The sequence below is a fragment of the Malurus melanocephalus genome, unplaced genomic scaffold (assembly GCF_030028575.1).
Source record: "Malurus melanocephalus ecotype Western Australia unplaced genomic scaffold, MMel_1.1 scaffold_213, whole genome shotgun sequence".
NCBI classification, from domain to species: domain Eukaryota; kingdom Metazoa; phylum Chordata; class Aves; order Passeriformes; family Maluridae; genus Malurus; species Malurus melanocephalus.
In genome coordinates this window covers 553,404-573,990 of record NW_026623445.1, presented here as the reverse complement: position 1 = coordinate 573,990, position 20,587 = coordinate 553,404, and positions in this window count along the sequence as shown.

The window sequence follows — 20,587 nt, the reverse complement described above, 5'->3', positions numbered from 1 at the left end:
GCTCAGCCCTTTTCCCTCCCARCCTACCAGCTGTTCTGGTAACAGCAACTTCAGACCACAGGCAATAACCCTTGTGCCCTTAGGACAATCAAAGTACCCTAGTTTATGGTGCTTTCATGTACCAAATCCCTGTGTGGCCTGACTTCTCAGAGTGCTGGTAACTCATGTCAAAATCAGTGGGTAACAAGAGGTTCAGCTTCCACAGACATTACAGCCAGGCATGTGGGAAACAGTAGCATCCCAGCAGARGGGACAGATTAGACCATAGGGGCCTCATTCAATTCCCAGGGGAACCAGCTGAAATCTTTAGGTGAAGGTCATAACTAATGCTAGTCATGTCAAATAAGTAACTCCCACAAGCACAGTTTGCACCAACTGGTTCAAATGCATCACATTCCTGCTCTAATCACTGATTAAAGAGGAGGAATCTGCACACAAATTCTGTTATTGCAGAGGCTGGACTTAAACTCCTATCAGTTTATATCTTGTTGCAACCATAAATCTTTAATCTTTTTCAGTGACAGCAAGTTTTTATCAAGAACCATATATTTTCCTATTATCTGGCAGCTGGCCTAAGATCCAYAGTTTATTAAACTTGTTTTAAAATAAGCCATAAAATTTGTTACATATATTACTGTAAACATCCAGGGTTTAAAAATACAAAAATACAAAATCATGAGACTGGCTTAAAAAAACAAAACCAAACAGGAGACTTAAGAAGGAAAACAATGAAAAGAATCCAACATTCATTCACTACCATGTTTCTGAAGCTATAATACACACTGACTAAATGTTCACAATATTTTTCCCCTACAGACATGATGGGGTCAAATATTTTTGAACAAACCTGAGATTTCTACTTCCTCACTTTCTTTCAGGGCTGCTGGTTTAACAGAAAAATAGTTTTATTAGAACTTGCTATCATAAATGTAGGAATTCACTGCAAAAAAACAAATGAAGTTGGTCATTATGGAGTAAATCTTTTACCTAATAATGACACTAACTTGAGCCTGCCAGAGGTCTGATGCCATTTTGGTTAAGATTAGAACATTATATTGTCCCAGAGATATTAGCAGACATTCAAATTAGCTGTCATAGTTGGCAGTAAATCCAGACCTACCCAATCCAATGCATTCTTTAGCTTACAAAACAGACCAAAATGATACAATGGGATCTTCATGGGCATTAGAAGGAGTTGGAAAGGGTGAGACGATTTGGCAGGTGTAGAAATGAGATTGGGAAAAACAAGGTAAATATTTTCCCTGTGAATAATTGTCCACAAGATCTGCAAGTGAGACAATAAAATCCAGCTTTCCTGGAATAACTTTGGTCTGTGAAAGAAAGTTCTTTGATGAAGACAATTCAGAACAACAAGGGAGAGCAAAGGAGCAACCCACACAAATGCAGCTGTGAGGCAGCACTGTGTGAGGACTGGGTGGCTTTGGGAACGCCACTGTCTGGTGGGGACTGTGTTGACCAAACCCTGTTCACTTCTGCAAGTGAAACAGCACAGTCAAGAGCTTCTAGTGATTCCTCTGGGAAAGGCAAGCAGCCTCTGGTGTTTCTCCATGGTGTTCCCATTACAAAGGCTACTAATTTTTTGTAAGCATTTTGGACTATAGTCAGGCCACTGACTCTAAGTATCTGTTGTATTACCCTACCACTCTGATACCTAAGATTAAAAAATGGCTCATGTTTGCTACTCACATTGCCTGGCTCTTAGCAAAATCAACACATAATCTGTTCCTATGGTACCTACTGGCATCATGTCTGATCTAAGAAACCTACCTGCAGAGAGGTAAGGATTTGACTRGGTGGTGTTTAGACTGTGCAGGGATTTGAGTGGAGAAAGCTTAAAGCTTCTCACAAGTAATTGGGACATTTAAATAAGGCACAAACCACAGTGGGCCTTCTCCTATTCTACTCTTTCTCTTTGTGGACTGTACAAGGAACTGGAGGAAGTCAACCCTATCTTGTTACAACCCAGAAATGGGTATGATGTTTGCTATAAATTCTCATTGTGCTGAACAAAAACACCAGTCCGCATGTCAGGGAGCTCTTATCCTCCACATACCTAGAAGATGTTTTGACAATGCCTGTTGCTGAAAGCCTTAATATGATCATTTTATTACCTACTTGTTATCAATTCTGATTGTTTTCATGTCAAAATTGATCTTCAAACCCCCACAGATCTTTGATACAATTGGCTTTCAAAGATGGATAAAGAGGGAAAGGATTTGTACTGCATACTTGCAGTTTTGCCTGCATAAACTTCTGAGCAGCATTTGGCCCTAAATGCTTGGCTGGGACTCAAAAAGTTTCTAGAACAATACATCTAAATAATCTTTTTTTTTCTAGGCCATGAGATGATGGTTTTTTAGCTCCCCTAAGGGTATTGTAGCCCTGAACCAATGAGGCTTTGCAAGCCTTTCTGAAAGGCTGAAGACCAAGTAGAATGCAAGATTGGCCCAGGTTACCTGGAGGGAATATGCTCAGTCCTGAGCCAGCAGGATGTCTGGTCTCAAAGAAGGGATGCCATCCTGCAAGGGCAGCTTGCAGAGGACTGGTCATCTTCCCTCTCCAYTGTATAAGAGGAGAACACAAAGTCATGCAAGCAAAAGGAAAGGTTTTGCCCCTGTAGTAAGCCTTGAGATCTGTATTGGMATATTTCCTGAAGATGACACATTTACAAACAAGCAGAGAGCACACAAAAGGGAATAACACTATGTAGTCAGCTACAAAGGATCTGAGACTCCCTTGATTTCAAAAAGTACAGAAATACTCACTTTATCCATTGCATGGAGGTTTTGGATATTTGACCATACTTAAACTGTGTTACTTTTGATAGTACAGAGGAAAAGAAATGTTTACAAATGGCTCTGGTAGACACCAGTGGTCTCTCCCGCACATTCAAACAACTTGAAGGTTGTGACACAAACTGACAAAAGAAAGAAAATTTATAGATATCGCTGCACCATAAAGCCAATACAAACATGTTCTYTGTGACATGCAGCTGAAGGAGGTCACTTGCATATTTTGATTCCCAAAACAACAAAACAACCCAAACTCCCTGCCCTCAGACTCCCAATGTGTGCTGATGAGCAAACCATGGAGTGCCTGCATGCACACAGACGGGGCAGGTTTTCCATCCAAGTGTGTGGTCCAGCTGTTCCTTGTGGTGGGAAGAACAGCCCAGCCATCTTCTACCATTCAGGACTTGGGAGCACGATGGGTAAGTGCCACATGAGCTCTCATTACACATTGGAACCTGTGAGACTCTCCCAGGCTTCAAGCCAGGGTTTTCACAGGGAGCAGAGGCAGCATCATGTATCACTCTGCCCCTTAAAGCTGATCTGAACAATGTCCCAACTGATGGCTGAAATTTTGCCCTAAGCTACATCCCCATTGTACRGGCTCCTGGATGTGCAGGGTTTTGAGTCAGATGGCTTATCAAGGTCTATCCCTTTCCCTTCTTACATGAAGGCTGTTAAACAGAAATTGTAGGGGTGGAAGGTGTATTAGCACCACGTCTTTCTTCACCCTTCCTTACTCCCTTATCTCTGCCCCTCTTTCAGAACTTTCTTTTGATGGATGTACCTTGTTCTTAGAATTGCTTGCATTTCCTGTGGCTTTAAAAAAAAAAGAAAACAACAAAAAAAAAAGCCAAACAACAAAACCAAAAGGAGTATGCAGAGCAGAATAGGAAAGCCTCTTTTTACCAAAGAGCCCAGAGCTCATGCTCATCTGTGACCTCTAGAGACAAATTCTCTCTTCAGACCAACCCAAACACACAAGAAACTTCATGCTTGTCACCACTTGAAGAATGGGGCTATGTGGCATTTAACAGGCACTTTCTCACACATGCAGGTATAGCCTTGTAGGTGGTGATTGTGCCAATGTACAACCCTCCCTGTCTCYGGGGATTTTACTACATACATTAAAACACATCAGCATTTCTGTTACCTAAACCTTTCCTCACTAAGGCTTATGCATCTGCTGCAAACCTTCATTTYGAAATTAGCTGTGAGTTTATTCCTCTGCATGTGCTTTTAATAATTGAAAAACAGCTATGATCTCCTCAGCTGAGTGGCATTTTGCAGCACATTTGTCCATATTGAGAACTATGTCTGCTTAATATTTGCAAACCAAGATAAACAGAAACAAAAGAAAGGAAAAACAATTTGCAGCTTTCCAGTGCACACACATCCAGCAACATTTTTCTCTACCAGCAAATACATCACAAACACACTAGGCCAAGAGTGGCAGATGTGAGGAGTGCCAGTTCTTTGAAATAGTTTATTTTTACAACCAATTAAACCAATCATCTGCAACCTAAAAATTCTCAAAGTTGGCAGTCACACCAGAGAAGCAAAGACCTCTGCTAAAATGGCCTCCAAAGATGTGGAGGTAAACATAATTGCTAACTCTGTTTCTTTTACATATAATAGAATAATTTAAGCACAAAACTCTGCTACTTTATCTTTTTCCCACTTAAATATGTTCACATAGATTTTTATATAACATAGCAATGCGATTGCTGTATTTGTGTATGCAGTGAAAAGTTTGGGGAGGAAACTACCACCTACATGGTCTGCTTGGCCTCTGCAGTGTCTCATGTTCTTCCTCTGTTGTTCAGGGACATAGGAACAGAGTTGCTGGTCTCAAAGAGACTTCTAGGAAGTGGTCACTGGAGGTCCACTTTCTGCAGACTATTTCAGTAAGACCCCAGAACTTACACCTCTTACTTACCCTGCAAGCATCTCCAACTCTCAAAACTCTTGCCTTTCTCTATGTATTTTTTATAATTTTTTGTGTTATGATATTATATAAGAAAGATTATGGCAAAGCAGCAACCTCCCAAAAATTGTTCCTCTCTGTTGAAAGTGGACTGGCCACAAAAGACAGCAGAGGAAATCACCAGACAGAGACCACCATGACCAGAAAAATGGTAAAGCTGTCTTGGCTCCTTTGTGGTTATTGAACTGTGTTTAAGGATCTGCCCATGACAGTTTTACAGAGAGTTTGAAGATATATAGAGAAAATTTGCTTGATGTTTGGTGCGTTTGAAAAATTCCTCCTCAAATGTGCAGAAAGAATCTCTCAAAAATTCAATTRGTGGCCTAGGGGCCACTACAAAAATCAGTGGCAGCAGAACCARAGCATGTAGGGGCTGACCAGAGGGTTCACAAAGCAAAGTAGCTTGTATTTGGGGCAGGTGAGAAGGGGAAGTCAGTCATGAGACAGAAAGACAGTGGTATAGTCAAAGCAATGCTTAAGGAGAATTCTCCTTTTGACATAATTTTGAATAAATTCATTTGCCTTTCTGTTCTCACTACCTTTACATTTGGAGGCTTTCTAGAGATGAGTTTTCAGAGTGCACTCTCAGCACTCTCAAATTACAGTAATTATGAATTACTCCTGTCAGACAGAACTGAGATTTTACATGAGATTTTTAACTCACGCCTTTGCCAAATTCTTAAATGTCCACATTTCAGGCATGGATATGAAGGCTGGGTCACAGAAGTTGTCCCAATTTTGATTGCTTACACCAAGAAATGATCATCAGCAGGACTGGCCTACATAATCAAGGTCAGAACTGTGAAGAAGCATTAAAAAATGCAAGTATTGCCCAAGTGCTCAAGGTGAGACTTACACCAATTTTACCAGAAGGTCTGACTTGCTCCCAAGACCAGAAACATTCCCAGGAGTACACATCCAGGGTACATTAGCCACTATTGGACTAAACAGCAAAACAYGCTGTGTATTTAATGAGTTATCCTCAATTTAGGGCCTATAAAGAGCCTACTTTTCCAATAGACCTTTTTTAATTTAGCCCCATTTGCTGAAGATTGCCCATTTAATGCAACACATCATTATGTTTTTATTGTTAGCTTTTTATGAACTGTACCAGATTAGCTGCAGAGAATTTACACTAGATGCCCTAATTAGACTTTTATAGGTAGCCATAATTTTCTTTTCATGTGCCCATAAAGACTGATAAATTAATCTGCAGGAACATGAACTCCGTCATCTTTTCTCCCTCTTCACCACTTACTCCTTGTTATGATAAAGCCCTAATGAACCCACTTGCACAATTCCCTTCTGTTTTGTTTTCCTTTAAAGGCTAATTGCAACTAGACAATTCAACCAGCTGCAATATTTTTCCATATATGATGCCAGAGAATAAGCGGCAAGCATGATCCTTTCTTATATGGTTTAATCATTTCCATTCTGAGTGGAAAATGATCCATCAACAATGGCAAACAAAGAGGTGTGATCCATAAAGCTTGACTTTGGATCATTTATTTAACAAAGGGGAAAATAAGGCAGAATAACAAACAATAAACTCTAGAGTTGCTAATTGTCAGTTAATTAGTAAAAATTGTCAGAGTAGGACAAAAACCAGTAGCAAGAAAAAAGAGTTTTCCCATTTACAGTTTTGACTATGCACTCACACAAAAAACACTTAAAGAATCCAGTCTCTGATTCAGTGAAAACCTTTCTCAAGCAGCAAAGTCWTTAAAACTGACCTAAATATATACTTTAAACTTTGTTAACTAGGAGGGATGTTCTGCTTTACACAGCGGGCCAATCTGCTCTACCTACCTGATTCTATTTGCAGGATCTCTAGTCAATATTTTTTGTCTTTCTCAAGACAGAAATCAGTGAAGATAAATAACATGGTCTATTCATTAGTCCTGGCACTCACCTGCAAGTTGAGGACAATAACTTTTGCTGCACTGAGTCCTTTACAATTGCTTGTCTTCTTAAATACTGGCTCAGATTCAGCAATATAAGAAGAGGCTTTGCATTGATCCATACAAAAAGGGTAACTGCACTCCTAAATACATGTACAAATCCTTCTTGGATACTGGAAGAAKTTATACTACCAATATAAGCCATCAGCAGTAATGTGGAAGCAGCATGYCTGCTAAAGAACCATTCAAGATAAAATGGTAAAAATGTAACTTTGGGTTATTAAATAAATGAAAATGGTATTAATGGTTCCCATTGAGGGAATGTGGTGTTCAAGAGGTTTTGGGTATGTTTCAAAACAAAAACTCCATTATACCAAATACTAAGAAAGAAAAACATAATTTAAAAAAGCCCAGGGTGGAGGGCAAGAGGATTCACCACAGGTAGTACCCACAGTGAGTGGTAAAGGAGCTGAGTCACTGCTGGTCCTCTGTGGGATTACATTGTGTGGAGGATGAGGCCCTCATGCACCCTGGGACCAGAAAGACCCACCACAAAGTTCTCCTTAATACAGGGCACTGCAGTTTTCCTTGGCCTCCTCTTTTACTAGGGTGGTATTTTTTTTTGCTTGATTTTCTAAGGAAAAGGACATGTGGTCCTATGTGTACTCATATGTGAATCACAAGAATCACAGAATCATAGAACTGTTTAGGCTGGAAAAAACCTCTAAGATCATCAAGCTTACCATTAGCATACACTGCCCAAGTTCACCACTAAACTATGTCATTAAGTTCCACATCTACATGTCTCTTAAATATCTCCAGGGACAATGACTCCACCACTTCCCTGGACAGCCAGTTCAAATGCTTCACCATCCTTTCAGGGAAGAAATTTTTCCTAATGTATGGTCTAAACCTCCCCTGGTGCAATTTGAGGCAGTTTCTTCTTGTCCTATCCCTTGTTCTTTGGGTGAAGAGCCTGACACCCTCCTGGCTACACTCTCCTTTCAGGCAGTTGTAGAGAGCAATAAGGTCCCACTGAGCCTCTTTTTCTCCAGGCTAAACAATTCCAGCTCTGTAAGATGCTCCTCATCAGACTGATGCTCCAGACCCTCCCCCAGCTCCGCTGCCCTTCTCTGGACACGTTCCAGCCCCTCAATGTCCTTCTTGCAGTGAGTGGCTCAGAACTAAACTCAGGATTTGAGGTGTGGCCTCACCAGTGCTGAGTACAGGGGGATGGTCACTGCCCTGGTCCTGCTGGCCACACTATTCCTGACCCAGGCCAGGATGTCATTGGCYTTCTTGGCCACCTGGGCAGATCCTGACTCTGTAGCTGCTATAGCACCCCCAGGTCCTTTTCCACCAGGCAGTTTTCCAGCCACTGCCCTCAGCCTGCAGCACTGCCTGGGGGTGTTATGAATCAAGTGCAGGACCTGACCTTGGCCTTGTTAAACCTCATACAATTGGTCTTGGCTCACTGATTCAGCCTGTCCAATCCCTCTGCAGAGCCTTTCCACTCTCCAGCAGATTGGCACTTCTGCCCAAACTGGTATTGTCTGCAAACTGACTGAGGCTGCACTTGATCCCCTCCCCCAGATTATGGATAAAGATATTAAACAAAACTGGTCCGAACACTAAGCCCTGGGGAATCCCATTKTGACCAGCTGAAGTTCAGTTCCTCCATTCAACACCACTCTCTGGGTCCAGCCATCCCTCCAGTTTTTCACCCAGGACACCGCACCCATCCAAGTCATGAACAACCATTTTCTCCAGTAGAAATGTGGAAAATGGTGTCAAAGGCTTTACTAAGGCCCAAGGAGATAGCATTCACAGCCTTTCCCTCATATATATAAGATATTTTACCGCAAGGAGATCAGGTTAGTCAAGAATACTTGCATTTGCCTCGCCTTAACCCCTAATTCTTACATTTGCTAGCCAATTTTAACCAAACATTGAGCTACAAAAGAGTATATAAAAGAATTTGAAAACATTTTAGGAATCTGCACTACTATTGACAATAGATAGACAGAAAACAAAAGTGCATTCATGATCTCACTGACACAAAGGCACAAGATGATTTATTCTTTAGTAGACATCAGTGAATCCACTCAAGGCAGCCAGGACTCGCTTATTCGCAGTCCACAGAATAACTAGATGTGTTTCAAGGGGATGCAAATCTGTCCCTAAAAGGTGACAACAGGACCCAAGTCCACCTCATGACCAAGTACCTGAATGCGAGACACCCAACTGGTCTCTAGACCCRTGGCCCTACTACATCAGTTGAGGGCAGGGGCTTCTTGCCTCGGTCTCTCTCACACCTCTCTTCTGATCTTCCTGTGGAGGAGGAAAAGGTACCTCACACCATGCTGGGACCTCATCAGTCTCATGTATTCAAGCACTTATTTCCTGCAGTTCTCAGCAGATCTGCTTTTGCYGTGTGCTAAGCAACCAGCACCTCAACTGTTAGGAACACAGCAAAATTTAAACATCCCTAATCCTGCAATCTTGGATTATGCAACCTTGCTTCTAATTTGTGACTGTAATTAACTTTTGACAGTTTTCCTCCAAAACAATGAAGATAAAAAGGAGTAACAAAAAAAGTACATAAAGAAGGGAGTGAAACTGGAAGACATAGTTCAAACTCCCCCTAGATATAATCTCTCCAACAGTGCAATGAATTTTATACCAAGCACCAGTCTTGGCAGTTTGATTTAATCATGGGATCCTATACACAACCCCATCAAATTAAGTAATCAGGGACATAGTTTGGCTCATGGACTCAGGCAGTGTCTTTCAATTACATTGGGGTAGAGAATATTAGGCTTTTGGAACAGCTATAGCCTTTGTGTGATTTTTCACCTTATTACTGGCAAGCATGCAGGATGTATTTTTGCAAATGCATGGTTCATCATAAAAAAAAATCTGAAAGGCCAATGGAGACYTCCACAAGAAAAACGCTCCTTAACCCCATTTTACAGGTAATTCTGAAGGGGATTTGCTGAAGTAAAAAGATTTTCCCAATAAATAAAAGACAGAAGATATTTTAGTAGTGCTTGCATGTAAAGCAGCAATGMCAGACCTACCATGTGTTCTGGACAAACACTGGCATCACAGTGAATGGTATCATCTACCAGGCACTGACACTGTGTGTTACAGGGCTCCCAAAGGGAGAACGTTCATTAGCCATGTCTTCTATTGCTATCACCTGCCTTTGTTTAAAAACAGAAACTGAAAAACTATGCCCTAATAAAGAGTAACTGTTGCCCTCAAAGGCATCAGCCTTTGCTTTCTAACACCAGCCCCACCACAACATGCTCAGCSCTGCCCAGGTCCCACACAAACTGTGTGCTCACAGAGCCTCCTCTGGGCTGGCTGACTTTTAGAGGCAGATGTCCAAGGGGAAAGGCTTGGCCCACAGCCTTGGTTGGAACTAAGCTATAGACATTTAAGCCAGTGCATCCTATCATGGCAATTCACACTATATCTGCTTCCCCACGCAGCACTGCTGCCTAACTGTGACAGTGAATTATGCTGCCCAAAGCATTTATACATTTACACATATTACAGTCTTTATGAGGTCCTCTAACTCTGAAAGAGGCAGAGGGAGCTTTTTAGGAAGTACAAAAGTCCCACGAGTTCAGCATCCCTAAAGGAACTGAAAATACACAGGACTGGGCCTTWTGGTCAAGTCTATGTTGTGGTGAACTCGCATATTCTCTGTGCATACCAAAAAGCATTACGATACATCTTTAGGGATTTACATGGGATCTGCTCAATGTTTCTGCTGCTCAGCAAAAACAAAACAAAAGCATGTTCCATATATTTTTAAAGCAGGATCTGTCCTATACATCTTACCAAATAAAAACATTTCTTTACTTTAGGGAGCTAAGGCAATTTTTGTTAGAACTCATTCAACAAATTTGGAAACACCAGTGGTATCCCCAATGTAATAGCACCACTCCCCAAGCATTCAGAATTCATGAGTCAGATGTCTCCCTCCAAAAGAAAAATCACACGATTGCCTTCAAACCATGCACATAAAAAGTGTAATCAATTCCAAACATGGTTTTAGATTTCTTAGTATATAATTGGGGTCATGTTTCAATAATTTTTCTGACACAAAAAGCACTAAAAAATTTCTTTGCTTTTCAAAGTAGAGTTGAGAGATTCTCACATAATCCATTCTTTCTAGGAGCTGGGGTTTTAAGCAAAATAGAAAACACTGTCTCATGATAAAATCATAAAACTGGCAACGTTGCTAGTGTGATACTTTTTTTTTCCATTAAAAGCCTGGCAAGGAGGGAAAAAACACTGACATGTTCAGAAGGCTCTAAACAAACTCTGCTGTTGCATATAAAGAAGTACCTTTTATTGAAATTCTGCTCTGTGCATTAAATTTAAGAGGGATCAAATTCTTTTTATTAAACTTAATAACTGCTGACTAGCATAGTCATCTACAGCAAGATCTGCCGTGGAGATCTCTATCTGTGAAACCTTCAGCGCCCTTACTGCCACTGGGATGAGAGGGCATTCATGTCCCGAGACCAAGGCAGTGGGATAAATCCCAAGTATAAGACATGCCATGTGGACAAAGAAGAAGGTGGATATGTATCCTTGCACCAGGCAAATGAGTCCCTACAGCAGCCTCCTCTCCCTATGGCCCATAGCAGTTCAGACAGTAGCTCCAGGCTGTGCTTCCATGAAGTCTTGGATCCTGGCACCCCTCTTTGTAGTGCCAAGAGCTCCGTGCTGTGCCCTGCAACCGCCTCCTGACCCTTCGGCTGCACGGAGCTTGTCACGCCATGTGTGGTGGCTTGCTGAGCCACAGAGGAAGTGCAGGCAGGGGACAACTCAGAAGCTTTGATAGTAGGCCTTACACGTGAGCCCTCAAGGCCTGTTTGACTTACAGAAGTACTCCCCAAGCGTTCACTTCTATCTTAAATGGTCACGTTTATCCTTCTCCTTCTGTGGCAAACACTAATGGGCAGGGCATATTTCACTTATTTGTAGAGCTCTAAGAAAGTGTCATTCATTTTAAACATTTTTTGTTTTATTCAATGGAAAAGAGTAAGCATTTTTCAGGTATAATTCTTCTGATCTATTTTGGATGTTCATAGATCAAATACTACCAAAGGTGTTCTTATTTCACTCYACAAACACAACAGGAACCAGGAAGATCAGCTATAGATAATGTCTAAGATTTGTTTTGGAGGAAGGCACTGGAGAACTCAGCAGACACATGTGAAATAGTATTTCATTATTAAAGCCAAAACTCCTGCAAGGTTTTATGATAGGAGAGTCATCTGCCTTATTAAGAAACAAGGAGGGATGACCATTTCCCAGACCACCATACAAACTCCACAGTTCCTCCCTAACCACAGGGAAAACCAAGCCTGTAACCACCAACAAAGGATGTTTTGCATCCAGCTCAGATGTAGACTGTTTCAGTGCTCAAAAMCCCAACACTATGCCTAAAATGTCTTTTATAGCATCATGTGTCTCTTACTGGACTCTTTGGACAACACGAAAAACACTGTCAGATTTGACTAAGGCCAGTGATAATTTGACCACAGATGTGTGCATTATGGGTCCAACTTTTTTTTTTTTTTTTAATGAAAAGACAAAAACATGCTTGATCATAGCCTCTGCATTTTGATGTTCTGGGCATTTTGTAAAGGTTTATAGGAGTTTTCTACAGAAATAAACAAGTTATGTCACATCTGACAGGACATTTCTCACTACACTTCTCAAAACTGACTCCTGTCCAATCTGGTCACATGTAACAGCACTGAGCTCAGTGAGAGGTTGTTGATACTTACTAGGAATAGTGTTTTTGAAGGTTCACTTAGAACTTAGTGAGACCATTTCACTCAAAAACATAACCTTGTCTTCCTCTGTCCCTTAGCCCCCCTTCAGGTCTACGAACAAACGTAATGGCTAACTCCAATGCGAAGAGTAAGTGATTATTCTCATGGGGCCAAAACTGGAATCATATAACCATGAAGATCAAAATACAGATACTCCTGTTTTCCTGAGAGAGGGAGCTGACACAATACTCATGGAGAAGTAAGTTAAGCCAGGGACATTAAGCCTTTGAATGAAAGTAAGTTGTTCTGAATCCCCTAACACTGGGCTCGACTGCAGTGCTGACTGCCCTGCTTAGTGGGAAGGAAGTGAAACACCAAAGAAAAGCAAGCATAATAGTGCTTTTTGATCCTGGAGTGACTGTAGTAATTACAATCTTTTATATCTAGCCGCTTTCACAGTAAAATAATGAAAACTGTATCAAGACATAATAATTTGCTAAACATCCAGAGGGAAAAGGAAACCCAAATAATAGGCAGCATAGATTTAAAATTAGTGTTTCCTTTTATTTTAAAACACACACTATTACCAATGGATAAAATCTTAAAAGAGAAATAATTCAGTATGCCAGAATAGGGCCACTGTGATGTGGTTTGAAAACTGGCTGAAGGTTCATAACCAAAGGCTAATTCTCATGTAAATGTAATGAGTTCTGCCCTATGAGGCAATGCATAAATCAGTGTATTAAAGTGGATTTTTTTTTTTTTTAGTACTTACAAATAATCTGAAAGAAGAAATAAACTGTTCAGGAATGAAATCACCAACTGCTAACAGAACTGGAGAAACATCAAGAAACAATGAAAACAGCAGAATATTGCAAATGGAAAGAAACGCACAGTTAAAAAGTGTAAGAAGCTGACATTTAATTCCAGCACAAAAATGGCAATTTGTTGCCTGTGGAAAATACTTACTTGGCTCACATACCTTCAGCAAGATAGAGTCCAAGTGCAGACGAGAATACGGAGGAGCAGCAGATGAGTGCCATAAACATGCACAACCAGGGACTCAGTGGTTCCAAGCTCTCATTTTACACTTCTTTTTACAGGAAGTAGGTACCTCTGTCCTCCTGAGAAATCAGTCCTACAGCACAGCATCACTGACCATAGGGCAGGAGTCTGCAARTGTGTAAGCCCAACACACATAAAACAGGCATTGCTGTGCCAGGAGGAGACAGATGTAAGGAGACAGAGCATGGACACATAATATAGTCTCAAGTGGTCGAATCCCCCTGATGTCAGGTGTCTGGGAAGGCATTCTCAAATGACAGCAAGCCAGCAGGGCTGCCCTGCCCAGAGCTGGTGTTGRTGGGTTTGCTAGGGCTCAGCATGCATGGCTCCATCCCATAAGGCTTTGGGTGGCCTGTAACGTGATGCTATGTTGGACAGAACACAGGGTGAGAGGGATGGGGACAATTCACTCCCTGGCWAGTACAGGATGGACAGAGACGATTGTGTCCAGGAGGCAAGGTAGTGTGATTATGAGGAAAACTCATGCACTGTATGGAGAATCTAACAAGAAATAGGCAGAAGAAGCAAATGCCTGAAGGATAGGAAAATCTGAAAGGTAAGAATTTATGTCTCTTTTTCCACGGAAAGGATTCAGCCTTCTTTTGCTATTTACATCTGTCTGTGACTAGTAGTCGCAAAGAAATGAGAGCTGAGGCCTTCTAAAAATCAGTTACATAAACATTATGAGAAACAGGAATTAAATCCATGCTGAATCTCAAAAAAAAAAAGACATCCTGATGCTGTGAAACTGTGGAATGGTATCCTGAGGCATGCTTCTTCTTTCCAAACTGGACTGAAGAAAGCATTAGCACTAGTCCTGCAAASAATTAGTGCTTCTGTGGGTAGAGAGGCAAGCTGCTTGAGCCAGCAGGTGTTTTCCTCGTCAGTGTCAAACTTAATTACACAGCACAGGTTCACTTTTGAGCATGTTACAGGAAAAGAACATTTTGAGCCCAAACCCATAGTTTCCCAGCCTCCCAGAGCTCTCACCCATTTGCAAACAATTGCGAAGGTGGAAGAATTCAGGGAACAGATGTAGCCTGCCCCCCTAGTCCCATCTGTTCACATCAGAGAACCACCACGCAATCTGGCAGAGAGAGCTCTCTGCTCAAGATAAACGCTGGCCTGGGCTGAGAGGGGAGAGGGAAGGGGGGTCAGAGAGGGGTGGTGGTCGCGGGTCAGATCCAAGAGGCACTGCCAGTGCTGCGTGGGAAGCTTGTACAGCATCTGCCAGTACCATATCTGGCTCAAGTCAGAGCAAAATCCTTCAGCAAAGTATGTCAAAACACAAAGAACTTGCCTGAAGCTTTTTGCATCCCCTTGAGCACACATCTTCCCACGAACGCCACTGCAGCAAGGAAATGTCTCTCGCTCCCCAGCCAGCCAGAGGAGGCTTGTGAATTTGGGGATGTAGGCATGAGAGGATGTGCCAAATACACAGTGTTGAAGGGAAGACTGAAGTAAATGGGTGTTCAGAGGTGCAGACATGAAAGGCAGGGGAATATGGCCTGCAAAACTTTTGGATATTTACTTTCCTGCACTGCATATCATTAACAGAAGTGCTGGGCACCCTGGACTGGGATAAAATCCCTGTGATTTGGGAGCCACACTGATATAGGCTTGAATCCTGTGTGTCCAGCAGTCCCTGTTTCTTCTCTTGAAGCCCGATTCAGGGCCTGCTCACCCTTCCTTTCTTCGTCACCAGCTCATCCTGCAGCCTTTCCCCTCATCTGGTGCTGCTCCAGACTGTTTGGGAGCAGCAGTGAGGTGATGGAGCTGAGGTGTGACAGCCACTGGCACTGGGCAGAGAGCAGAGGTCAGCTGCCAGTTCACACTCCTCCAAAGCCTCCTCCTTCTCTGTCTGCAGAAACAGCCTGACAGGACTTTTTTTCCTWTTCAAGGGTGTTGCAAAGATCTAGATCCATGAAGCATTCAGCTAGTACACCTTCAGGCAAGTATCCAGGCTGTAACATAGCCTCAGCACTGCCCTAACTAAGCCATCCTCCAGTTCTCCCTGTGGCAAAAGTAGTGTAAAAACAGCACATAGCCAAGGTACAGCAAGAAAACGATGAGAAAAGTACACAGCCTGCYTCTAAGTAAATAGGGAGATAAAACATCAGTGAAAAACAGCAAAGCTGTTCCTCCCCCACTGCTGGCATAATTCAGCACTTCAGATGTGAAACCACAAAATATTAATGGGAAAAGACAAAGCCATAATGCTCTTCTACTGATAGCTGAGGTGCTAACTATTTTTAATCCTTTTCTCTTTTTTTAATATATGTTCTTGTGATGGTGTTTGGGGGTGCTTAATATCCTCTGGGAAAGATAAACATCAGTGATTATTTTAGGCCTGTATGACCTTGCTGAGGAGTAACATGACTCCTTGCAGGGCTAAGAGCAGACTTGGCAGAGCCTAGTTGTAAGGAAGTCTTCTATTGTGCAGACTTGCTTTGCCTGTGAAGCAATATGTTTTTTTGTCTTGCAGAGTGGAGCTCAGAGAAAAGGCTCAGCCTGAACCAAATTCTAGCAAAAATGACTGACTCATTTTCAGAAAATCAAACAGGATCACAGGAGGAAGTAATAACTGGCCTTTGGAGCTGAACACTTTAAAATCCTGAACTTGATTCACTCTCACAATGGCAAAGGAAGAAGATAGYAAATGACAGTGAAAAACAAGGCACATTCTGTTCAGTTTCAATCAGTCTTTGATTTATGACAGATTTCACTAAATGTTAAAAAAAATGCCCACTCTAACATGCCCAGCAATGTTTTCTTTTAAACTAACAAAGCAGCGTTTCAAATYTCTGACCACGTCTTGGTTGGCCAACAGCAGAGCCTCTTTCCTGAACAAAATGATTTGTTGTAGCGGAGTGGAGTAAGCCACAACAGCTGTAAATCTGCGTCTGCTTCCCTGCACAGCCCTGCTGCACCTGCAGATGAACTTTCAGTTCTGACTTTGAAACAAAYAGCCCTCGCAATACATGAATTTATTAGCTGTCACATGTCCAGATTTCTGAAGGGCACTTGAGTCACTTGAGGGATGGAGTTATGAACAAGGGACACGTTATAACCAAAGCAGCAGATGCAATTATTTTTAGTGCTGCTTCCACCTAGCCTATCGCTCTTTTTAAGTCCTCTACAATTTTGCCAATGAAGCCCAGGGCACTGTAGTGGTCTGATCTTTTCTCTTTCCCCTCTCCCCTCCCACTCACGTGTTGCTGAGGTTGCCATGCACACTTGTACTACGCAGCATGTGGCTGCAGTCCTACACAGCATCTCTTGCCCCTTCCCCCTCAGCCAGCTGCTGCACCCAGTCCTTAACAAGAACTAACCCATTTGGGGTAAACATGTGTGGTTGTGAGCTACCCTAACTGAGCTGAGCTTTCAGCACAGCTCAAAATCCTTTCTAGATTAAATTTAAGATTACRCTTTTGGGTTGATGGCCTATTTTAAAATGGCATAAAGAAAATCAGGACTGCTGTTGATCTCCCTGAATTCACCAGTGTCTGACCCTGAGTGAAGAATTGGGCAGGATCCAAAAAGTTTTGGTTTACATATGGGTCAGYCTTTAAGAAGTAGAACTTCCAAATAGCACAAGAAGGTTTCCCAGGCACCCCCGAATTCAGAATGTTGTCCCCTTCACAAGCTTATCTTTGCTATCTCCTCACCATTAGAGCAATTTAAGTAATACCAAGTGGGCCGAAAATCTGACTTCAGCAGCTTGATGAGATGTCTAGGAGAAGAAAGGCATCCTCTTGCAGCTGTGTTGATGTGTGGCATGAGCTAATCTGCCTCCACAAATCTTCTATCTGGCTGAGACAGAGGTAAAGAAACACCATAGGAGTTCACAGCTCTTGCATGTGAAGACGCAAGGCTCTGTTAGTAGGAGGCTAGGGAATGTGGGTATCTCCTCATCCCTCTTTTCCACAGGCTGTCCTCATTACTGCCAGTACCCCGATTAGTCCCTCTAATTAGTCTCTGCCTATCATGGCCTTTCCTTCTCATTTGGSTAGGCTAAAGTGCTGCTAGCTGGTAAAAGTTAATGACCTTGGCAAGAAGACACTACTAAGCCAAATGGAGGGTACTTCACTGTGCACAGGGAGGCTTTGTACACCACTTCCTAATGAAAAAAGGCAGCAGGACCGGGATGCAGTTAGGTTTGAGGTGAGTTTACAGCTTCACTCCAACTTCCTCTCTGCCCACTGCCCTGAAGCTCAGACAAGCCCAGTGCAAACAGAACTAATCCCCTGAGGCCAGAGGAAGGAGTGTGCAGAGGTTTCCWTCCCTTTTCTCCCCACCTCACCCCAATTCTGCCAGTTTAACTTCCCTGATGCTTGTGGAAGAACATAAGCACCACTGACACCCATATCTGGGGGCTTGAAAATGTTATAAACTAACACAGCAAGACCTGCTGTAGGACATATCCTTAGCTGGGTCTGGCTCAATACTATTAAGACCATTTTTGCCTCAGGGGAGGAAAATAAAACAGGAACTCCGGAAGCYGACTTTCCAGATTTCTCTGACACCGCAGCATGCATGACCCCACAAAATTGCTGCTGCAGTTTATACCAGCTAGCTCCTCTCTGGCTAGTGGAGAAAAAGCTGACAAATATTAGGATCCTTAGAGAAGGAAACTTCAGTAGCTCCTCAGATGGAGAAGCATACAAAACAACATGCATTTTCAAGACATGGTTCAGTTTAAGGATGACTCTCTGAATGATAAACAACTTTGTGGACACTTTCGCTGTGCACTGAGAAGCAGCTTTTCCTTTAGAAAAACAGTGGTAGAACTCAGTCCAAGTGTCATTAAGAAGYCCAGCCTTCACGCTCATCAACTATTAAAAACAATCCCTTCATTTCATAAGACCTCACTTCTTTTGGATTCATCTACATCTGTTGTGCTCTTGSTTTTGTTGCTGAAAAGACTTGGAACTAATTATTTCCTGGAGTAAACTGGTGTGCTCTCAGCTGATGTCAGTAGTGCCACACCAGTTTGCACCAGTGGCAAATCTGGTCCCAGCCACACGAGAATCAGGAAACTGAGGTTACAGAAAGGGTTTTTTGTACTACAGGAATGAATGACAGTGCAATTTCAGTTTCCTGTGTGACTACATTTCTCGCATCCCTCACTTTTGGTCTTTCTCACACACTGCATCCCAAGCACAGCATGCTGTGAGGAAAGATTAAAGATGTTGTGGATCTCGTTAATCTGGACTGTCCCTGAACATGTAGCTACTACATCTCTGTGGGGAGGACAAAAATTTTCTATACTGAACCAGTAATGTCACAGAAATAATAAGAAAAAAAATGGCAGGATAAAAGCAACCCTTTTGAGCAGACATTTAGCTTTAACTCAGCAACCCTTAATCTCCCTGGGTAAGTCCTCTGCTGGTGTAAGCTGTCACAGCCTCAGCAAGCCATATTATTTACATTTCGTTGATTTGTACTGCTGTATTTGGAACACAAACTTAGTCACTTCGTATTGTAACTTCTGGAGATGTCAGAGCTACCAAGTAACTGGAAAATCATCTCCCAAGACAAATCCTGTTAAATTCAATGAGATATGGCAAAGAGTCAATGACTTCACTAACAAACCATGRGTAGATCCTGTGGTGATACCTAACCTTTAGATCTTACCTAGATCACAGTGAAACCAAAAGGAGTTTCTGTTACCTCCCATGTTGGCAAGATCTGTCCCCARCTTCTCAGCTGGAGCTCCCAGCTCAATCACAGAACACCGTGGCCAGCCCAACATCAGAGACTGTCATGGTACCCAGTGAGCTTTTTCAGCTTTGGAAGTAAACAAAAAGGTGACGATGCTTTGGGCTGYAGTTCACAGGAGTCTCACGTGGTCAGAAGTTTTGCAGGATTCACCTCCTGAGTATGATCACAGGAGGACTGCAGCTCCAGAAGTTTGTCACTGACTCCTGCAGAGTTCTTCAAGATTTCTGGGTGTGTTCCCTGGCCAACTCCTATAGGAAGTAATTTTGCTTTCTTCCGTTCTTTTAGAAATCAGAGCTTTGCTAGATGACAAATTATGATGAACATTTAGAACCTTTCCCTGAGAAGTGTATGTTAAAATAGGACTCCCAGAAGCATCTATTATGACACTGAACAGTCACAGTTACTTAGGAAATTCTAATCCAAAAAAGAAAATCAGAAAATTACCCCTGCAACAGTTCCTTCCTACAGAAAATGGATTTTTTTAAACATCCAGAAGTCCTGAAAACAAGAGGAGTCCAAAACAAAATCCTGCTCTTTCCCACCTTCTGAAATACATTTCAGGAAGAGKCATGTGCCTCTATCTCAGTTAAATACAACATGAGAACATGACAYGGATTGCCAGGGTTGTAGGGAATAGTCAGTTACAACGAATTGTACTGTGCAGTGGTGTTTTAATACTTCAGAATAACCCTGACATCCTACAGCTAGTTTCTGTACACTCAGAGGGAGCGTGGTGAGAAGGCAATGGCTAACCAGGGCTTCAGACATGGTCTAATCTCCTGGATGAGCCCTGTGGCCCCAGGTACTCATTTTTGAATGTGGGAGTAATGGAACTGGTTGCTTTTGTAAATTGCTTTGAGATCTGCCCATAGAAAGTGATTTGTAGAAAGCATGCATGGCTTTTAATTCCACCTCCAGGGAATGTCACTACCCAGAGTACGGGAAGAGCAGTATGAAGACAGCTTTTTGCTGGACCTAGGCCTTGATTAATTTTTTCCCCTGTTTACACTATGTATTTACTCTTTGCACTTCATTCAGAATAGATAATGAAAACAGTATCGTCTGCTTCCACTTTTGTTTCTGGAACAGATCAAAGACTTTAATGGACTCGGACTCAGCAGAACTCTAAATGTTCCTTTCTGTACAGATACAGCCAATTAAATGACTCTGCTTGCTTCCAGGAGGATTACTTGAGATTTTATTATTTGCACTGCTCTGAATTCAGTAGTTAGAAGAGAGTGGACACATTCTGCCAAAAAAAAAAAAAAAAAAAAAAAAAAAAAAAAAAAAAAAAAA